Source organism: Acinonyx jubatus, chromosome D3, assembly GCF_027475565.1.
Source record: "Acinonyx jubatus isolate Ajub_Pintada_27869175 chromosome D3, VMU_Ajub_asm_v1.0, whole genome shotgun sequence".
In the NCBI taxonomy this organism is placed as follows: Eukaryota; Metazoa; Chordata; class Mammalia; order Carnivora; family Felidae; genus Acinonyx; species Acinonyx jubatus.
In genome coordinates, this window is record NC_069392.1 from 28,056,614 (window position 1) to 28,073,481 (window position 16,868).

The 16,868-nt window shown below is 43.2% G+C and overlaps 1 protein-coding gene across 6 annotated transcripts in view; it reads right to left on the reverse strand.

Moving 5' to 3' along the window:
• Nucleotides 1-16,868, reverse strand: part of DGCR2 (DiGeorge syndrome critical region gene 2) — a 97,693-nt gene that overhangs the window by 63,935 nt on the left and 16,890 nt on the right. The window lies entirely within an intron of this gene.

Sequence of the window (16,868 nt, forward strand, 5' to 3'; positions counted from 1 at the left end):
ACAAATACCTATGGTCTGTGGCTGCTTTTGAGCTACAACAGCAGAGTTGTGACTAATGACTAACAGAGACTAAATGACCTGCAAAGACAAAAATATTTACTCTCTGGTCCTTCAAACCAGACTTGTGAAATGAGGTAACAGCTGCTATATGGAAAAAGCTAGAACAAAGGAAAAGCATGAGGTGTGAGGGATGAGGTCTTGCACACCAACCCGATGACACAGGAAGAAGAAACAAACAAAGCTCACTTACGAATGAAAATACACAGCTCTATCTGCTCCCTCTGGGGTCTTCCTTGTCCTGGAATCATTCCATTGAAATCCAGGAAGGAAAAGGAACTATTCCCATCCCTGAGTCCTGTCCCACCACTGGCCTAAGCAACAAGAGGCAATCATCACTCTAATTAACCAAGGAAGACAAACCTAGCAAATCAGGTAGGACGTGGAAGCTAGGCCTGACCCCTCCCCTCACCACCACCCCTAGACAGCCACGTTGGGCATCGTGTGCCTCAGTGTCTGTATGTTCAGGAGAGCCTCTTCAGTGCTCTGCAAAGAGGGACAACCCACATCCCCACCAGGGTCAGGCATACATCTGAGAGTCTTCCACTGAGGTGGGGATGGAACAAGGGCCAAGGCAAGGAACTGGGAATCCAGTGTTCATTCCTCTCTGCCTGCCACTACACACTGGTGATAGATCAGTCCGTCTAACCATAAGGAAAACCTTTGTTATATATATATAACACTGACAAAATAGTCACAATGGTATATATTTTGTAAAGGCTTTCAGCCAAGATGGAGTTATAGGCATAGTTAACTATTCACTTGAAACAACCAGGGGGAGAAAAAGGATAACATAAAAGAAAACACCAGTATTCCAGACATTGACATCAAACAACAAAGGATAATGTCCCTGAGTTAGGAAACATATGAGGTGAGCCTTACTGCCTCAAGAACATTTTCAGGCTATAAAGCAGGAAGAGGGACTCCAGGGCAGGTTGGGGGAGGGGGGTTGGGGGGCGGGTGCAGAAGACTCTTGGAGGTGAGTGGATGCAGCTAAAAATTGGGAAAAGCAATCATAGAACAGCTCCAAAAAGTCCCGGAGAGAGATGCACAGATGTTAAGACTGCAAAGATCCAGGGGCACCTAGGTGCCTCAGTTGGTTAAGCATCTGACCATGATCTCACAACTCGTGAGTTCGAGCCCCGCATCCAGCTCTGTGCTGACAGCTCAGACCCCGGAGCCTGCTTCGGATTGTGTGTCTCCATCTCTCTCTGCCTCTCCCCAGCTCACGATCTGTCTCTCTCTCTCTCAAAAATAAATAAACATTAAAAATAATTTTTTTTTTTTTAAACTCCAGAGATCCAGAGAGGAATCCCTCGGGGAATGAAGCAGAGTACTTGATCAGTGTGTGGTGTGAAGAAACTACCCCAGGTTGGAGAGAAAACTACCCTATAGAATAACAGGGAAACAACAATTGCAGTTCAGCAGGACCACAAATGGTATACATTCTCAGGAGCCAGAGTGGAAAAGCTCATAACCTGTAGGGCATTAAGTAAATTTACTCAGATGAGTCCTGTCTCGTTAGTGGAGAAAAATTAACTCCAGACTAAACGCAGCCTAACAATGATTAAAAGCAAGAGCTGAAAGGATCAAGTTGTTTCCAAGTAACATCCTAGAACAAAGCTCAAGAATATTTATAGGAATGCAAAAATAGGCAACAACCAAAAAAGGCAAGACTCACAAAGTCTGGCATTCAATAAAAAAATTACCAGACATACAAAGAAACAGAAAATTATGACCAAAATTTAAAGAATTCAATCAAACTGACTCAGAAATGGTACAAATGATAGGGTACACAAGGACATTAAAGTTAAAACCGAGTTACAAGTGCTCAAGAAGCTAGAGGAAAAATCAAACACGTTAAGTATATATGGAAGATTTTAAGAAAGAATCAAACCCACTGCCTAGAGATGAAAACTACAAGGCCTAGCATGAACAGATTCAGTTTTACAGAGGAAAAGATGAGTGACTTGAAGACAACAATAAAAACTCTAAATTAAAACACAGGGGGGATGGCACAAAAACAGACACATAGACCAATGGAATAGAAGAGAGACTCCAGAACTAGACCCACAAACGTATGGCCAACTAATCTTTGACAAAGCAGGAAAGAACATCCAATGGAAAAAAGACAGCCTCTTTAACAAATGGTGCTGGGAGAACTGGACAGCAACATGCAGAAGATTGAAACTAGACCACTTTCTCACACCATTCACAAAAATGAACTCAAAATGGATAAAGGACCTGAATGTGAGACAGGAAACCATCCAAACCCTAGAGGAGAAAGCAGGAAAAGACCTCTCTGACCTCAGCCGTAGCAATTTCTTGCTTGACACATCCCCAAAGGCAAGGAAATTAAAAGCAAAAATGTACTACTGGGACCTTATGAAGATAAAAAGCTTCTGCACAGCAAAGGAAACAACCAACAAAACGAAAAGGCAACCAACGGAATGGGAAAAAATATTTGCAAATGACATATTGGACAAAGGGCTAGTATCCAAAATCTATGAAGAGCTCACCAAACTCCACGCCCGAAAAACAAATAACCCAGTGAAGAAAAGGGCAGAAAACATGAATAGACACTTCTCTAAAAGAGACATCCGGATGGCCAACAGGCACATGAAAAGATGCTCAACATCGCTCCTTATCAGGGAAATACAAATCAAAACCACACTCAGATATCACATCAAGCCAGTCAGAGTGGCCAAAATGAACAAATCAGGAGACTATAGATGCTGGCGAGGATGTGGAGAAACGGGAACCCTCTTGCACTGTTGGTGGGAATGCAAACTGGTGCAGCCGCTCTGGAAAACAGTGTGGAGGTTCCTCAGAAAATTAAAAATAGACCTACCCTATGACCCAGCAATAGCACTGCTAGGAATTTACCCAAGGAATACAGGAGTACTGATGCACAGGGGCACTTGTACCCCAATGTTTATAGCAGCACTCTCAACAATAGCCAAATTATGGAAAGAGCCTAAATGTCCATCAACTGATGAATGGATAAAGAAATTGTGGTTTATATACACAATGGAGTACTACAAGGCAATGAGAAAGAACAAAATATGGCCCTTTGTGGCAACGTGGATGGAACTGGAGAGTGTGATGCTAAGTGAAATAAGCCATACAGAGAAAGACAGATACCATATGGTTTCACTCTTATGTGGATCCTGAGAAACTTGACAGAAACCCATGGGGGAGGGGAAGGAAAAAAAAAAAAAAAAAAAAAGAGGTTAGAGTGGGAGAGAGCCAAAGCATAAGAGACTCTTAAAAACTGAGAACAAACTGAGGGTTGATGGGGGGTGGGAGGGAGAGGAGGGTGGGGGTTGGGTATTGAGGAGGGCACCTTTTGGGATGAGCACTGGGTGTTGTATGGAAACCAATTTGACAATAAACTTCATATATTGAAAAAAAATAATAAATAAAACAGGGGGGAAAAAGGCTGGAAAAAATGAACTGTGAGCTGTGGGACACATGGACGAAGCAGGGGGAGGGGGAGACGAACAACAGACAAATATTTTAAGAAACAATGGGAAAAAACTTCCCAATGTGATGAAAACCCATAAATCCACGTCAGTCAGTGAACCCCAAACAGAAGAAATAGAAAGAAGACTAGTCTAAGGCAAATTACGATTAAATTGCTTAAAACAAGTGATAAAGAGAAAATCTTGAGTAGCCAGAGAGGGGTGCCTGGATGGCTCAACTGGTTAAGAGTCCAACTCCTGAATTCAGTCCAGGTCACAATCCCAGGGTGGTGAGCATGATCCCGTGCTGAGCATGGAAGCCAGCTTAAGATACTCTTTCGGGGTGCCTGCGTGGCTCAGTCCAACTTCGGCTCAGGTCACAAGAGCATGGTTTGTGAGTTCAAGCCCCACATCGGGCTCGCCAATGTCAGTGTGGAGCCTGCTTTGGATCCCCTGTCTCCCTCTCTCTCTCTGCCTCCCTTGCTCATGCTCTCTCAAAAATAAATAAAACATTAAAGAGAGAGAGAGAGAGAGAGAGAGAGAGAGAGAGAGACAGAGAGAGAGAGACAGAGAGTAACCAGAGGAAAAAGACATAGTCAGCACAGGAAAACAAAGACGATGGCAGATTTCTCATTAGAAACCATACAAGCTAGGGGCGCCTGGGTGGCTCAGTTGGTTAAGCGTCTGACTTTGGCTCAAGTCACGATCTCGCAGTCTATGAGTTCGAGCCCCGCATCGGGCTCTGTGCTGACTGCTCAGAGCCTGGAGCCTGTTTCAGATTCCGTGTCTCCCTCTCTCTCTGACCCTCCCCCGTTCATGCTCTGTCTCTCTCTGTCTCAAAAATAAATAAACGTTAAAAAAAAAAAAATTAAAAAAAAAAGCCTCATAAAAAAAAAAAAAAGAAAGAAACCATACAAGCTGGAAGACAGTGGAGCAACACTTTTTAAACTTTTTTTTTTTTATATTTATTTATTTTTGAGAGACAGAGCACAAGTAGGGAGGGGCAGAGAGAGAAGGAGACAGAATCCAAAGCAGGCTCCAGGCTCGCAGCACAGAGCCTGATGCGGGGCTCAAACTCACAGACCATGAGATCATGACCTGAGCCGAAGTCGGACGCTCAACTGACTGAGCCACCCAGGCACCCCTGGAGCGACACTTTTAAGTTCTGAAAACAAAAAAAGCAGACACCCTAGAATTACTTAAAGCAAAAATGGAAGTAGAACTTTGACAGCAACATAAAAGCTGGGAAGGGAAAAGCAGAAGCATACCATTTCAAGGCTTATGCTACAGAAAAAGCAGTCTGTCACGTGAAGGTCAACTGCAGAAAGTTAAAGATGAATACCACTAAACTTGCACAAGAATTTTAACAAATAAGCCAACAAAGAAGACAAAACTGAATACAAATACTCAATCCAAAAGAAGGCAGAAAAAGGAAACAAGTGGTACAAATAGAAAATAACAAAATGGCAGATTTTAATTAATTTTGCCTAATCAAACAGATGAGCTGATCCAAACACCCCAGTTAAAAAGCAGAATTTGTCCCATAAATTAAAAAAAAAAAATTCCCAAGACCCAATTACATATGGTCTAAATGAAACCCTCTTTAAGTAAGACACAAATAGGGGAAAATTAAAGAATGGAAAAGATATACCATGCTAACACTGATCAAAAGAAAGCTGGAGTAGCCACATTAGTATCATACAAAGTAGACTTCAGAGCAAATAATATTACCAGGAATAAATAAGGTCATTGAATAATGACAAAAGATAAAATAATCCTAAATGTTTATGCCTCTATAGCAGAGCTTTAAAATATGAAGGGAAAACTGCTATAACTAAGAGACAAATTCACAACTAATTTTCCATCCCCTCTCTCAATAACTGATAGAGGAAGCAGACAGGAAATTGGCAAGGATATAGACAACCTAAACAACACTAACCAACATTTACAGAACTCTCCAGCCAATGACAACAGAATACACATTTTTTCCATAAGCATTTACAACATTTACAACAGATAATATTATGAGCCATAAAACAAGTTGCCAATAAATTTATAACGATTCAATGTTGTTTGACTACAACCGAATTAAATTACAAATCAATGACAGACAGATAATCTGGAAAATCCCTCAACTGTATGGAAACAACTGACACCCTACTAAATAGCCTATGGGTAAAAGAAGAAATGAAAAGGGAATAAGAAAACATTTTAAACCAATGAAAATTTGTGGAATGCAACTAAAACAGTTCTCAGAGGCAAATGCACTGCATTAAACTCTTATCAGAAAAGAAAAAAGGTCTCAAATCAGTATCCCCAGCTTTTTAAGAAATTAGCATAGCAAATGAAACCCAAAGTAAATAGCAGAAAAGGAATAATGAAGATTAGAGTGGAATATATAAAACAGAATATTAGAGAAAATAAGGAAAACAAAAGCTATGTTTTTAGAAGATTAATAACATTAATAAATCTCTAGTCAGACTAACCAGGAAAAAAATTAAGAACACAAAATACCACTATCAGAAGAAAGGTGTCATCACTATGATTACAGAAATATTAAAAAGGATAATGAGGAGTGAGAGAATAATAAGGCAATAGTACCAACAATTCTACATCAGTAAGTTTGATAATTTAGATGAAATGAACAAATTCCTTGAAAGGCACAAACTGCCAAAGCTCACTCAAAAAGAAATCAATAACCTGAATAACCTTAGAGCCACATAAGAAACTGAATTTTTAGTTAAAACCTTCACCCAAAGCAATTCCAGGCCCAGATGGCTTCACTGGAAAATTCTACTACAGACTTAAGGAAGAAATAAGACCAATTCTATACAAACCGTTCCAGAAATTAAAATACTTAAAATTACCTTAATGACAGCATCAAAAAACAACAAAAAACAAAACAAAAAAATGGGAAAGCAGTATTTATCCCATGGGATAAATCTAATGACAGATGTACAAGTCCTATATGTTGAACATTACAGAATATTGTTAAGAGAAATTTTTTAAAGACCTAAACCCACAGGGACATATGAAGTATTCATGGATCAACAGATTCAACGTTGTTAAGGTCAATTCTCCCCATATCCATCTACAGATTCAATGCAATACAAATCAATATTCCAGCAGGTTTTTCTAGAAATTGACAAACTGACTCTAAAATTCACATAAAAATACAAAGGACTTAAAATACCCAAGACAACTTTGAAAAGGAAGAACAAAGTTGGAGGACTTACACTATCTGATTCCAAGACTTACTGTAAAGGTACAGTAAACATGACAGTGTGCCATAAGCATCAAAGACAGGCATCAAGATCAATGGAACCATAATAGAGTCCAGAAATAGGCCCACATAAGTGGATAAGTGATTTACAATGAAGGTATAGTATCAAGGCAATTCCCTAGGGAAGGAACAGTCTTTTCAACAAATGGTCCTGGATATCCATCCATCAAAAAATAGAGAAGGAAGAATGAAAGAATTTCGATCCATTCCTTGTACCAAAATCTAACTCAAAATAGATCACAGATGTGGGGTGCCTGGATGGCTCAGTCGGTTAAGCACCCAACTTCGGCTCAGGTCATGATCTCACAGCACTTGAGTTCAAGCCCCACATCAGGCTCTGTACTGACAACTTGGAGCCTGGAGCCTGATTCAGATTATATGTGTCTCCCTCTCTGCTCCTCCCCGGCTCGTACTATGTCTCTCCCTCTCTCTTTCTCAAAAATAAACATTCAAAAAAATTATTAAAAGAACAGATCACAGACGCAAACCTATAAAACTTTGATGAGAAAACATCGGAGAAAATCTTTGTGAACTGGAGTTCAGCAAAGATTTCTTTGATTCACACTGCCAAAGTACGACCTATAAAAGAAAAAGTTGATAAATTAGACTTCCAAAATTGAGAACTTTTCTTCTTCAAAAACACTGTTAAGAGAATGAAAAAACAAGTCACATAATGCGAGGAAACACATGTATATCAACTATCTGATAAAGGGCTTGTATCCAGAATATATAAAGAACTCTCAAATTTCACTAATAAGAAAACCCACGCAATTTCAAAGTGGCAAAATATTTTAAAGGACATTTAACCGAAGAAGGTACACAGATGGCAAAAAAGCACATGAAAGATGCTCATCATTGGTCATTAAGGAAATACAAATTAAAACCATGAGATACCATTACCTACTTATTAAAATAGCTAAAATTAAAAAGAATGATGATACCAAGTATTCACAAGTATGTGAAGTAATTGGAACCCTGCTACATTGCTAGTGGGAATGCAAAATTGTACACCTACTTTGGAAAACAATTTGACAGGGGCATCTGGCTGGCTCAGTCAAAAGAGCACGCAATTCTTGATCTCAGATCATGAGGATTCGAGCCCTATATTGAGTGTAGACACTACTAAAAACTAAATTTAAAAACTAAATTAAAAAAAAGGAAACAATTTGACCATTTGTAGAAAGCTGAATATACACCCATCATATGACCTAGTCATTCCACTTCCAGGCATTTACCCAAGTTACACATCTACACAAAGAGTAATTTTATTTGGGGTGCCTGGGTGGCTTGGTCGGTTAAGCTCCCAACTTCGACTCAGGTCATGATCTCATGGTTCGTGAGTTTGAGCCCCATGTTGGGTTCTGTGCTGACAGCTCAGAGCCTGGAGCCTGCTTCAAATTCTATGTCTCCTTCTCTCTCTGCTCCTGCCCCATTCTCACTGTCTCTCCCTCTCTCAAAAATAAACATTAAAAAAAAAAAAATTTAAGAGTAATTTTATCTGTAATATCCCAAAACTGGAAACCCAAATGTCCAAAGTAAGTGAATGAATAAACAAACTGCAGTATAGCCACAAACCAGACTACTTAACTCAGCAATATAAAAGAATGAACCGTTGATACATGCAGAAACCGGTTTTTTAAAAAAGCAGCCAGCTACAGGGGCACCTGGATGGCTCAGTCCATTAAGCATCTGACTTTGGCTCAGGTCATGATCTCGAGGTTCACAAGTTCAAGCCCCACAATGGGCTCTGTGCTGACAGCTTGGAGCTCAGAGCCTGGAACTTGCTTCAGATTCTGTGTCTCCCTCTCTCTCTGCCCCTCCCCTGCTTGAGGTGTGTGTGTGTGTGTGTGTGTGTGTGTGTGTGTGTGTGTGTGTGTCTCAAAAATAAACATTAAAAAAAAAAAAAAAAAAAAAAAAGACCAGCCAGCTACAGAGTTTTTGCCAAACCCTGTCCTAGAGGATAAATCTTTACTTTCCACCCAATACCCAACACCCAGCTCCGTGGGACACTCACTAAATGTCAGATGAACTGAACTGCTCAAAGATCTTCTTCCTCAATTCTTTAAGTTGGTAACAAAGTGTCATCAGTTCCCAGATACCTGTGGGGAAGGTTCTCTCCCTTCCTGATTCACCTGTAGTGCAGGGGCTCTTCAGACAGCAATCCAATGGGTGAGTCACTGGTTAATACATGTGAGTCACTCATTCAAAAAATATTTACCAAGCGCCACTTTGTGCCAGGCAACTCTCCTGGGCCAGAGTGGTAAACAAAGGACATGACAGAGCTTGCCTCGTATGGTGGGGACTGATACACAGTTGCTTGGTAGGTCGGCTGTGGATTCTAATGGGTCTCACTGGCATAACTCTAGCTACAGATCAACATTCCTTCTCCTTTTCTTCCTCGCTATCCTCTCAAGTCCCTTTGTAAAGCAGCCAGCACAATTTCTGCCAAATCTGAAGTTGCTCAAAAATAGTCACCCCCTCTTCCCATTACTGGCTTTTGCCAAGGTCCTGCCCCCAGCTTTCTCTTGTAATGCCTGTATTCTGGCTATAAAATGGGAGACACAGACAAGTTCTTCTTAGCCAATGGATTGTTGACACTGTTCAGAATAAGCTATGCCCTAACCATGTAGGTGCAAAGGCCACAGTACCAAAATAAGCACTTCTTTCTCATTAAGCAGTTCTCAAATGTTTTCATTCTCAAACTCCTTTAATGCTTAAAATTTCTGAGGACCCCAAAGACCTTTGGTGTACGAGGATTATATCCACCAATGTTTACTGTATTAGAAATTGAAACTGAGAAATTTTGTTTTTTTTTTGTATGTTTATTTATTTGAGAGAGAGTGCACACGAGTGGGGGAGGGGCAGAGAAAGAGAACTCCAAGCAGGCTCCAGGTTGTCAGCCCAGAGCCTGATGCAGCCTGATCTTATTACCTGGGTCGAGATAAAGAGCTGAACGCTCAACCGAGTCACCCAGGTGCATCAAAACTGAGAAATTTTGTAAACACAAGGTTTCCAAGCATACACTCAAAAAGGTTAAAACACATATGAGCCAGCAATTCCACTCCTAGCTCTATGCCCAAAAGAAGTGAAGGCAGGGAGACAGACACTGATGTACACTGATGCTCATGGCAGCATTAGTCACAATAGCCAAGAAGTGGAAACAACCCAAGCATTCACCAACAGATGAATGCATAAACAAGCTGTAGTGTATCTGTTCAATGGAATATTATCAGGTCATAAAAAGGAAGGAAATCCTGATGTGTACTACAACATGAATGAACCTTGAGGACATTATGCTCAGTGAAACAAGCCAGACACAAAAGGCCAAATATTCTATGATTCCACCCTTCTTAAAAACATTTTTTTAATGTTTATTTATTTTTGAGAGATTGAGAGAGAGAGAGAGAGAGAGAGAGAGAGAGAGAGAGAGAGAGAGAGAGAGAAAGCGAGCATGAGTGGGGGAGGAGCAGAGAAAGGAGGAGAGACAGAATCTGAAGCAGGCTCCAGGCTCCGAGCTGTCAGCACAGAGCCCGAGGCAGGGCTCGAACTCACAAACCATAAGATCATGACCTGAGCCAAAGTCGGACACTCAACCAACCGAGCCACCCAGGTGCCCCAATCTATGATTCCACTTAAATAAGGCGCCTAGAGAAGTCAAATTCAGACACAGAAAAGAACAGAGGTTACCAGGGGCTGGGAGGAGGGGAGAATGGACAGCTATTGTTTAACGGGTACAGAGTTTCAGTATCCATTCAGTTGGGATGATGAAAAGAATTCTGGAGATGGACAGTGGTGAGACTGGTACAACACTGTCAATGTATTTAATGCCACCAAAGCACACACGTAAAAACGGTTAGAGTGGTAAATTTTATGCTATGTGCATTTTACCACAGCTTTAAAAAAATCTTTTATTTTTGTGTTATTTAAATGTTTATTTTAGGAGTGCCTGGGTGGCTCAGTCGGTTGAACATCCGACTTCAGCTCAGGTCATGATCTCGTGGTTCGTGAGATCGAGTCCCGCATCAGGCTCTGTGCTTACAGCTCAGAGCCTGGAGCCTGCAGGAGATCCTGTGTCTCCTTCTGTGTCCCTCCCCCACTCACGTTCTGCCTCTCTCTCTCAAAAATAAACATTAAAATTAAAAAAAAATTAATGTTTATTTTATTTTTGAGAGAGAGACAGAGCGTGAGCAAGGGAGTGGCACAGAGAGGGAGACACAGGATCAGAAGCAGGCTCCAGGCTCTGAGCTGTCAGCACAGAGCCCGATGTTGGGCTCAAGCCCACAAACTGCATGAGATCATGACCTGACCCAAAGTCAGCACTTAACCGAGTCACCCAGGTGCCCCCAAAAAAATCCTTTAAAAAAAGGAGAGAGAGAGGGGCACCTGGGTGCCTCAGTCAGTTAAGTGTCCGTCTTCAGCTCAGGTCATGATCTCACAGTCTGTGAGCTCGAGCCCCATATCAGACTCTGCGCTGACAGCTCCGAGCCTGGAGCCTGCTTGGGATTCTTTGTCTCCGTCTCTCTCTGCACCTCCCCGCTCATACTCTGTCTCTCTTTCTCTCAAAAATAAACAAACATTAAAAAAGAGAGAGAGAGAGAGAGAGAGAGAGAGAGAGGGCGCCTGGGTGGCTGAGTTGGTTAAGCGTCCGACTTCGGCTCAGGTTATGATCTCACGGTCCGTGGGTTCAAGCCCCGTGGGCTCTGTGCTGACAGCTCAGAGCCTGGAGCCTGTTTCAGATTCTGTGTCTCCCTCTTTCTCTGACCCTCCCCTGTTCATGCTCTCTCTCTCTGTCTCAAAAATAAATAAATGTTAAAAAAAAAAAAATTAAAGAGAGAGAGAGAGAGAGAGAGAGAGAGAGAGAGAGAGAATCCCAAGTATGTAACCCATTAGCCATCAATCACATGTCAAGCGGCCTCTGGAAACTGCACACTGGTGAAAGAGGCAAATGACACCCTGCTATTATTATGAAAATGGTTTTGACCTCCTAGAGACCCCAGAGACTCCTAGCCACATTTGGAGAGCTACTGCTTTATTTAAAGTCTACAACATTTGGGAATTACAGGATTAGTGCCCTATAGAAATTTAGATGCCTCTGCAATACAGATTCTTTCTCTGGATTCAATTTCTTCTTTGTCAGCAAGCCTTGGCCTCATTTTAAATTATGTAAGCTGAGCTGTCTCAAATTACCGTGTGAAATTTAGTATGTGGCTTTAATTGTTTGGAATTGGTTTCTCCTCTACATCTGCCCACAGAGAAACAGAGGAACACCGGGTACAACGGAAGCACATGTGTCCACAGCCGTGTCGCTCAGGAAATCAAAAATTTCCAGCCAGGAGAGAATTCCATCCATCTCCTCCCACTGCCCACAGCCTGCTCCAATGGTGTGCAGAGCGGAGGGGCATCCTCAGATGCAACCCTCCCTGCCCTGCTGGAGCACCTGCCTGGGGACCAGGAGGCCCCAGCCTCCCAGCAAGCCCACCCCCAGGTGGGCAGTGCAGCCTCTGTCAGGTAACTCTGACATTCTTCCTTGGAAAGAGCCAACAGGTGCTTCCAGAGGGGCTGTCCCTTGGGTGTCATTCCACCCCTACCCAGGACAGGACCAAGACAGGGATATTTAGCCAGGACCACACTACACATCAGCAGCAGAGAGAAGAGGATCTGAAATAAGGACTGGCTAGGCCCTGCCATGCAAGTGACAGGACAGCTCTAGAACGGTTCCCCTGGGACACTGGGTCCTGTCCAGCACCACGTCAGGAACTTGGTGTTCCCTGGCTGGAACTTGGGCCAGCCAGGCATGTCTGCTCCGGACACCTTCAGGAGGGGACGGAGACTACTGTTGACAACACAGATCACAAAAAATACAAAACACAGGGCACTCCTGCTAAGAGGGCCTTCTGAAGAAGTCACCTGTGTCCTGAAGAGGGGAAGAATAAAGGGCTTTAATGAGGCCTCTGGATAGGCAGCACATGAACAGTCAGGGGCCATGGAGAAGGCCTACAGGCCAAGGGTGCAGCCTGGACAGGTGCCACCAAAGCAGGAAAGGGGCCCTCGGCTCGGCTGGGTCCCAGCAGGAGATCAAGACCAAAAGGTACTATGGGGCAATCTGGCTTCACAGGATGCACTATGGCTCCAGGAATGGATGCTGCAAGCAGTGGAGACCTTCATCGGAACACTGATCAGCAGCAAGACAGAGAACGGATCTGGGACAGCAGATCTAGGAGACGAGGACAGCATTTCCAAGCATTCAGAATGGTCCCCAGGAGATCATTCTAGAATAAACTGTGATTATATTACAAACTCCTTGCCTTCCCTACAAGAGTTCTAAATGCCATTTGCACTTTCATGAGGCAAAGGGCCACCTCTAGCCTTCCTCCAATGACCCCTCTATTCAGGTTCTTGGGATCCCTGGCTCAGCAGTTCCTATAGATCCCCCTGCAACCCCACTGGCCCTCGAAGTGGCTGTCACTTCATGGCCCCAGAGAGATTGCCTGTAACCTCCCTGCTTCCTGGCACAACGTGGCAGCTCTTGGTTGCTGAACAGTTTCTTTCACATATCCTGCCCCTTGGAGCGATTCTGAGGCCCCCTGAAGGGGCAAATGCTTTAGAGGAACCTATCTGGGGAAAGGGAGGATGCGAACAGGGAGTTGGGACTAGGGACTCTGCACAACACAGCCTGCCACTGAGCTCAGCGGCGAAGCCCAGGTAAGGCTGCTGTTAATGGGAGGCCTGGGAACCCCTCAGCTCTGGCAGGCATCAGGGTTGCAGCAGGAAGGACACAGCATCTGAATGCCACACTGCAAGGAGCTCAGACACTAGCTGGCCCTGTGATTCTCACACGAGGGCCTAGTGTCCAATAGGGAATGGTATGTGTGTGGTTCATGAAAACTACAGTAAGGAAGTTTTACTAGTAAAATTTAAATTAGGAAGGACAGAGACTGCTATATTTATTGGAAAACCCATCTAATCTGCTCAGCTCACTTCACAAAAGGGCTGACCTGCCTGGCTCCATGTCCTATGGCAAGTTGACAGCAGCAAAACAGGAACCAGGAACCAGGCTATGGCTCTTTCATGCAGATCTCTATCTCAAAGCCAACTTGGCTAAGTGGGAATCAGGACTCAGGTGGGGAATCACAGCCACCCCAAATAGGATGCCCTGCATTCTGATTTGGGGCGTGGCTAACCCATCCATCCTCAGAGGGCTGGGTCCAAACTTTCTGACTCTGACCCATTTTCTCTTTGTTAAGACAGAAAACACAGATTTATAAAACACATTGCCTCCATGGAGGTCAGCAATACAAACCCCCAGAGACAAGGAGTGTCTGATTGCTGGATAGGGACCGCAGGGCCAGGCATATACCAAAATATTGTGGTGTCGAAACACAACCAAAATTCTCTGATATGCCTTCCCAAATGCCAGTAGCTCCCCAGACATGTGACCACCAAACCATTTCCAAATAGCCCTGGGGCAGGAGGAGAATCACTGAGAATCACCCTCAGTCAGCCCTCCATGTGAGAGTCAGCTCCCTGGCAGGGGCAGGCAGGTGACCCAGCTCTGCTGTGAGAGCCAACAGGAGAAGAAGGGCTGGCAAGCACAGGGGAAGCCGCTTTTTCCTATCAGCCAAGGAGTCACAAGGTTGATGCCAGAGAACACCACGCCAGTATAGTGACAAACTTCAATATTTATCTTTTATAAGTCACAAGCATTTTCTACATCCAGGAGATGAAGTGACTTATTTTCTATCCTCAGACACTGCCCAACTCGGACACTGGCCCACCTGCCTTGTCTTGTCCTCCGGCTTCTCCTTAGGTAGATGTTGGGGGAGGAAGGCACTGCTTGAAGTAAGTTATCTTAGGGGTGCCTGGGTGGCTTGGTTGGTTAAGCGTCCGACTTCGGCTCAGGTCACGATCTCGCAGTCCGTGAGTTCGAGCCCTGCGTCGGGTTCTGTGCTGACAGCTCAGAGCCTGGAGCCTGTTTCAGATTCTGTGTCTCCCTCTCTCTCTGCCCCTCCCCTGTTCATGCTCTGTCTCTCTCTGTCTCAAAAATAAACATTAAAAAAAAAAATTTAAAAAAAAATAAAGTAAGTTATCTTAGAAGAGGAGGGGGAGACCAAAGGAAAAGCATATGACTGGATAAACTGAAAGAGGACAGACAGACAGATTCACCAGACATCTCTATTAAATGAACAACACTTTGAAGCAAAGAACAGCAATCTGCAGTCTATATTTTATGGAGGTGGGGGTGGGGGAAAGTTTAAATGTGGGAATAAGACCAGGACAAGGGCTGGAGTAATAGCTATCTTGCCTCTGATGTAACATTTACTGGCAGTTTCATCCACCACTCACACCACATTTTGATGACAACCATAGCACAACCAGTTCATTTCAAGAGAAACAGCTGAAGCAAAATCAGATTCTTATATGTTCATTTTGCATGTGTCAGGCAGTGTATCAAATGCCTCGAATACATTATTATTATTATTATTATTATTATTATTATTATTATTTGAGAGAGAGAGAGAGGGAGAGGGAGAGGGAGAGGGAGAGGGAGAGGGAGAGGGAGAGGGAGAGGGAGAGGGAGAGGGAGAGGGAGAGGGAGAGGGAGAGGGAGAGGGAGAGAGAGAGCCAACATGCGGGTACACACACCTGGGAGCGCAAGCAGGGGAGGGGCAGGGAGAGAGAAGGAGAGAGAATCCCAAGCAGGCCCTATGCTATCAGCCCAGAGCCCATGATCCCACAACTCTGGGATCATGACCTGAGCTGAAACCAAGGGTCAGATACTTAACTAAGCCATCCAGGCACCCTCTATATTATTATATTTAAATTCTTAAGACAAACCTGTTAGCACAGCCTTGTGCCTCCTAGGGGCCAGGTGCTGTGCTAGATGCAAGCAAGAAGAGCAGAATAAGAAAGAAATACAAGGTCTCTGCCTTCACAGAGCTCAAAGTCTAGTAATGAAGCAGAAAATCGTTATTACCTTGGGGTAGCAGTTCTTCGAGAAACAGAATGAACCGTAAAAGAAAAAACTGAAAACTTTAAAATTTAAAACTTATTTGATCAAAAGCTCAGTAAAGATACATAGATCAATGGAACAAAATACAGAGCCTAGAGACAGACCCACACAAATGTGGCCAACTGATTTTTTGTTAATGTTTATTTTCTTATTTTTGAGAGCGAGGCAGCGTAAGCAGGGGAGGGGCAGAAAGGGAGGGAGACAGATGATCCAAAGTGGGCTCTGTGCGGACAGCAGCAAACCCAATGTGGGCTCAAACTCACAAACTGCGAGATCATGACCTGAGACAAAGTCAGTTACTCAACCAAATGAGCCACCTGTGCACCACTGGCCAATTGATTTTTGACAAAGGTGCAAAGACAATTCAATGGAAAAAAGAATCTGTCCACAAGTGATGGAAAAACCAGACATTCACATAACAGAAATGGAACCTTGACCCATTCCTTACGTAGGATATAGAAATTAAAGCAGACCAAAGACTTACATGTAAAATCTAATACTATAAAACTTCTTAGCAGAAAAAATACAATTTTTGTGAACCTGGGTTAGGCAAAATGCTTACATACATCTCTAAAAGCATGACCTATAAAAGAAAACAATGTTATAAACTGAAATTCATCAAACAATCAGTGGTTTCCAGGTGGAAACCTCAATATAAAGAGCAGTGCTAAGTATAAAGTGGCAGCATGTGGGAATTTGGGGGTGATAAACTGTGCTCTGCATCTTCAGTGTGAGATTGCTTACATGACCCTACACACTTGTCAAAGCTCAAAGAATGATATACCAAAAAGAAGAATTTTAGTGTACTAAATTAGAAAACCCAGATTCTTTTAAAAGTACAGTTAAGCAGGGGTGCCTGGGTTGTTCAGTCGGTTAAACACATCCAACTCTTGATTTTGGCTCAGGTCACGATCTCGCAGTTCGTGAGTTCGAGCCCTGCATCGGGCTCCATGCTGATAGTGCAAAGCCTGCTTGGGATTCTCTCTCTCCCCCACCCCTCTGACCCTCCCCTGCTCGTGCTCTCGCTCTCAAAAATAAATAAACTTACAAAAAT